The sequence below is a fragment of the Drosophila suzukii genome (genome assembly GCF_043229965.1).
Source record: "Drosophila suzukii chromosome 2 unlocalized genomic scaffold, CBGP_Dsuzu_IsoJpt1.0 scf_2c, whole genome shotgun sequence".
Lineage (NCBI taxonomy): Eukaryota > Metazoa > Arthropoda > Insecta > Diptera > Drosophilidae > Drosophila > Drosophila suzukii.
The window spans coordinates 21953848-21959847 of NW_027255896.1; positions in this window are offsets into that span (position 1 = coordinate 21953848).

Here is a 6000-nt window from a genome sequence, read left to right on the forward strand (position 1 = left end):
ATTTGGTGCTGTTGCTGATTTCCTGCATGTGCTGGTGCTGCGTTTCCCATTTGAACGGTAACTAATTGAGCTAACATGTCCTTTAGTTCCTTCATCTCGTTTTGCAATTGTGAAATTGCCGCTGACTGTGCTGACATCGTTTCTTCTTGCTGCATGTTGATACCCACTGCTGCTGGCAGTTCTACGTCCTCCGATTTTTCAAACGCTATTAATCTTTGAACCAATTCGGCTCTGGTGCCCGAAACTGACACGTTTCTAGATCTCAGCAGGAATCTTAACACGTCGCCTTTAAGATCTGCTATCTTCGGCATTTTAATGTTGTTTTAGCGACTAGGTTGGCAGTTGTCTTTGCGAGCGAGGCAACTATATGTACCTCACAAATTTCTGCATCTGCTTTCTCCCTTGACCAATACACACAAACTCCTTGTATGCATGTATGTGCTCCGGCTTCTAGAAAATTCCACCAATACTCACAACCGCTTTGTGTGTATGTGCTTTGGCTTCTCTTGAGACTTCTGCTGCTCTTGAGACTTCTGCGGCCACAGGCTCACTAAGAATCCTGATCTAACTGATGTGCTTGACTCCACGGGTTCACTAAGATTCCCGATCTGCTTTTCTTGAATCCGCCTGCCACGTAGAACTGGAACACATCCGTAATTTGCAATTTAAGCTGTCACATAGACCTGGGAACACATCCCATTGCAAACTTTCCACGCCGACGATTCTTGCTGCTTTCTTAGAGTTCTTGGCACAACTCCTCCGCTTCACACATATCCAACCACACTGATCCCACTTCTGAACTGAGAAGGGTGGTGTAGGTTTTATTTAGGATAGTTGTGTTGGATATATTATTACATATAGAAATTATAATTATAAGTGTTCTGCACACGTTCTGCTCTGGAGTCTATCTCTGTCTCGACTACCTTACATTTTCAGAGTCTGGTAACATTATAAAAAGGGACTTATTCTACACTAATATCGAAGGTTTGGTATATACTATATTAGGCGCTGTTCACACTAGGTAATATCAGGGAGAGTACTCCCCCCTCTGGCCATATCCGGCCATAATTAGCGCCCGAACAGTGTCCACTTTCTCGCGAAGTGAAACCAAAAACCCCCCAAAATAAAAAAAAAAAGATAAGAAATGTTAACTGCAAAAATTAAACAAAATTTAAAAAAAATTTAAATTATAAAATATTAAAAAAAAACAAAAATGTGGCGTTGTACGTGTACTTGTAAAATTAAAAAAAAAAAAAAATATACAAAAAATTAAAATACGAGAATTTTTTGCAAAAGTTTTGGTGTGTGTATGTGGCAATCTGCTGAAAAGGCTAACGGTTGTGGAATGCATTCAAAAAAAGCTGCCCAGTTGACTGTGAGACAACCGTACCTTAGTAGGCGAAACGCCACAAAGGACAAATACGGACCACTGCGCCGATAATCACAAGTACACAAAAAGGAAAAAGAAAAGATAAAAGAAAGAAAAGTTTTAAAAACGCACAACCCCAGAACGATGATTTCCATACAATTTCCATACAAATTTAATTTCAGAATAATAACCCTGTAAGAAGCGAAAACGGATTACAATCAAAGAAACAAAAACAAAACAAAGGAGAAAAATAATAAGGGTGAGTGAAGCGATTCTACGTAAATTTCGCATAATAATAACCCTGTAAGAAGCGAAAACGGATTACAATCAAAGAAACAAAAACAAAACAAAGGAGGAAAATAATAAGGGTGAGTAAAGCAATTCCAGGTAAAAAAGAAAAATTAAAAAAAAAAAATTAAAAAAAAACTGTTGCTTATTTCCCCACCTCGACCCAGAATAAGCATGAAAACTTAAAATTCCAATTAAATAATCACTTGAAAATATCGACATTAAAAATGGAGGAAATTATAGAGGTATTGAACCGTCTTACTCCACCATTACGTCCCTAACCACTAAGATGGTGGGCATGAAAGATGAAGTTAGGAAAATAGGGAATATGGTGAACACTCTTGAAACCGACTTCGAACAGCGCAACCACGTAGCGGACATACCGCTACCATTAACGCGCCCGCGTACGGAGTACGGCCGTACCGGACTACGTAAAGGAACTTTTGACTCTCGAGGGTGATTCCGAAAAGTACATTTCTTGGATCAATAGGGTACAATCCATCATTAACGATTACGAGGTCATTCGGGAGAAACCCATATATAGGTCAGTCCTTATCCAGATTAGACAGAAAATTAGGGGCAACGCCGACATGGCGCTCAATACCTACACTGTGCGGGATGACGACTGGACAGAAATTAAACGGGTGTTGGCATTACACTTCGCCGATAAACGAGATGTCGGTACGCTAGAGTACGAGATTACTCAAATGACCCAGGGAAACTAAAAGCTAGAAGACTTTTACCTTAGGATTAATAACCACGTCTCACTTATGAACAAAATGAAAAGCATGAATTACTCTACGGAGATATCCAATGCTTTCCTTGCGGGACAAAGGGACAAGGCTCTTAATGCCTTTATTAGGGGACTAAACACCGACGCTTCTAGACTTCTAATAATCCGTAAGCCTGTGGACATCCACGAAGCGTACTCTATTTGTCTAGAATTACAGAAAATGGAGCCGAGGAACCCTACGTCAAGGGCGCCTTTGCTTAGATAGACCTTCAACCAAAACTATCAGAACTATAGGCCACCTAACCAACCGAGGTTCCCCCAGGCGCATCAATTTACCAATAGGGCACAAACGAGTTCAGGGCAGAACTATGCTCCAAGCGGAAGCTTTCAGGGCTCCCCAAGATTCCAGGGGACCAGACCAGCGATTAAACAAGAGTCAAACCAATCAAGTCAAAGATATAGGTCAAATTTTAACTCGCGTCAAGGAGAGGCCGGCGGCATCAAGCAAAGCCCGGGCGCTAATTCTAATTTGAGTCCCTTCCGTAACGCCCAAAGGCTTTACCATATTCAATCCACCCCATCACCGAACCCCACTTCCAATAAAACAGGGGCTATTTTCGCCGGCTCTACAACATTATCCACGCCGTTTGTCGTTCAATCCGCGGGGGGTAATATTAAAATAACACACCGTATCACTGAACAATATTTTTAACCAATTGGGAACGATACTGTTCTCACCTTTTTTGTCCTTCCTGGACTAAAATCATTTGACGGCATCATTGGAGACGACACCCTAAAAACCTTAAAACCCCTGATCGACAGGAAAAACGATCTCTTGACAATATCACCCGGTATTAAGATACCTCTCCTTGCAAAAAAAAACCCTAAATGTACATCTGTTGTTGGATGCAAAACAACCCGAATATGCAATGGAAGCTTTAAACGCGCTTATCAGCGAATTTTCAAAATCTTTGAACCACTCTCGCCCGGAGAGGTCGTAAACACGAGCGTTAGGGCTGAGATTCGCACCAGCACCTCAGACCCCATATACACAATGAGCTATCCCTACCCTACCAATATGAGAGGGGAAGTGGATAGACAGATAGAGGAACTCTTGCGGGATGGGATTATCAAACCACCAAAGAATCCCAAACCGAATGGAGAGAAACAATACCGCATGGTCCTCGACTTTAAGCGCTTAAACGCTGTCACGATTGCGGACACTTAGCCAATACCGCACATTAATTCTATTTTGGCCAGCCTAAGGAAGGACAAATATTTTACCACTCTCGACTTAACCTCGGGATTCCATCAAATTTATATGTTGGAATCCAATACTCCAAAGACAGCATTTTCTACACTGAATGGGAAGTACGAATTTCTTCGTCTTCCGTTTGGGTTGAAAAATGCCCCAGCGGTATTTCAAAGAATAATCGACGATGTATTAAGGGAACACATTGGCAAGATTTGCTACATCGACGACATAACAGTCTTCAGTGAGGACTATGATAGCCACTGGCAAAACCTCCGCGCTGTCTTCAACAACCTGGGGAAAGCCAAACTGTAGGTCAACTTAGAAAAAACGAATTTCCTATCAACGCATGTTGAATTTTTAGGACATGTAGTAACTGCAGATGGCATCAAAGCAGACGAAAAAAGAGTAGAGGGTGTCACAAAAATGAAACCACCTACCAATGTAAAGGAACTAAACAGTTTCCTCGGCATGACATCCTACTATAGAAAATTTATTAAGGACTATGCAAAAGTCGCAAAACCACTGACTAACTTAACTCGAGGAGAGTTCGCTAGAGTTAAATCTTCACAATCAAAAAAAGTCCCTATTGAACTCGATGAGGCCGCGATCAAAGCCTTCAATGATTTGAAAACTATCCTCTCATCCTCTGAAATATTGGCATTTCCAAATTTTTTCAAACCCTTCCACCTAACCACAGACGCGTCAAACTACGCTATCGGAGCAGTTCTTTCTCAAGTGGACTCTGGCAAAGATCGGCCAATAGCGTATGTCTCCGAAGAGAACTACGCCACCAACGAAAAAAAAATGCTCGCGAAAGTGTGGGCCTTAGATAACCTTCGTTCTTATTTCTATGGTACTGGATCTATTAAGATTTACACTGATCACCAGCCTTTAACATTTGCACTGGGCAATAGAAATTTTAACGCCAAGTTAAAACGCTGGAAGTCTCGAATTGAGCAGTACAATTGCGAATTAATATACAAACTAGGGAAGTCAAATATAGTGGCCGATGCCCTTTCAAGAGTTACAGCGTATGTTAATCACCTGGCCTCTGACAATGATACCGTCTCCGAGTCGAATTCCATAGCTACGGTTCATAACGCTCTTCAAGACGCCTTTTGTTTAATTCCCCACGTTGAAACCCCGATTAACGCCTACCGGAATCAATTGATTTTTATTCAGATCTGTCCGATTATTCGTGTGGGCACCCACATGCTGGATATGTTCGCCACTCAATTCACTTAATTAATAATCACACCCCTTCAACCCTTCTAAACTCACTAAAGAAATACTTGAAACCTTCGGTAATCAATGGAATTAAACATATTCAAAAGAGTGATCAAGAAATAAACCCCTTGGATGAAACTTGCAAAGAGCACGATATTGCATATTCTCAAAACAAGGCATTGAGTGAACGACATAGGGCAGACTCCATATTAATTGACAAAGCCTGGTCGCGTGTCACGGCACCAAATATCAGTCTTGGTGAAAAAGCAGCAGCATACTTTTTTACAAATATAATGAAAGCCAAGACAAAATTTGATATGGGATTGAATAAAACGGAAAAGAGAGGGAGGAAAAGATAATGAAGAATAAAATGAAGAAAGCAAACCTTTCGACTGTTATTAGTGTTGCTACTAAGACATTAAAAACAAAAACCATTAGACATTATGAGTGCAATTAAAGTTGCACGTAAACCAATTCATCAATCAATGGGTTCTAAGAAAAATGATAAAGTACCTCGTGTACTTAATGTACCCAAAATTGGAGGTTTTCTTCCAATCGTGCCAATCTTGAAAGCCTTCAGCGCTCTTGGTAGTTTAGCAAGTAACAATGCGAGAATGACTAAAGAAGATATGGAAGAGAAGAAACGTCACAACAAATAAATTGAAAGTGTTGCTGTAGGAGAAGGATTATATCTCAAGCACTATAGAAAGGGTTATGGTTTCTTTCTTAAGCCCTATAGTAAGGGAAAAGGAATTAAAAAGCGAATAAACTAAGTTCTCTGGTACCCAATATTTCACTATCAAATATCGACATTATCCTCTTTCTATAACTTGACAATTAGTAATACTTGGCTAAGCTACGTCTTTTGTTATAAATAATCAACCGAAACGTTTTCACCAAGTAAATTCACCATATCATCGTATTGATCAACTACGCGTATAGATAGCTTATTTCGTCACAGTTGATTGGTAAATAAATTAGGTTATGTGGTGTCCCTGTCATTTCATACCCAGGCGGAACATTAATGACAAACTCATGTAACGTATGATTCGGTGTGTTATCTACATATAAACCGCTGATCATATTACATTCCAAACGAATGGTATTAATTTTTAATATGTTCAGAGT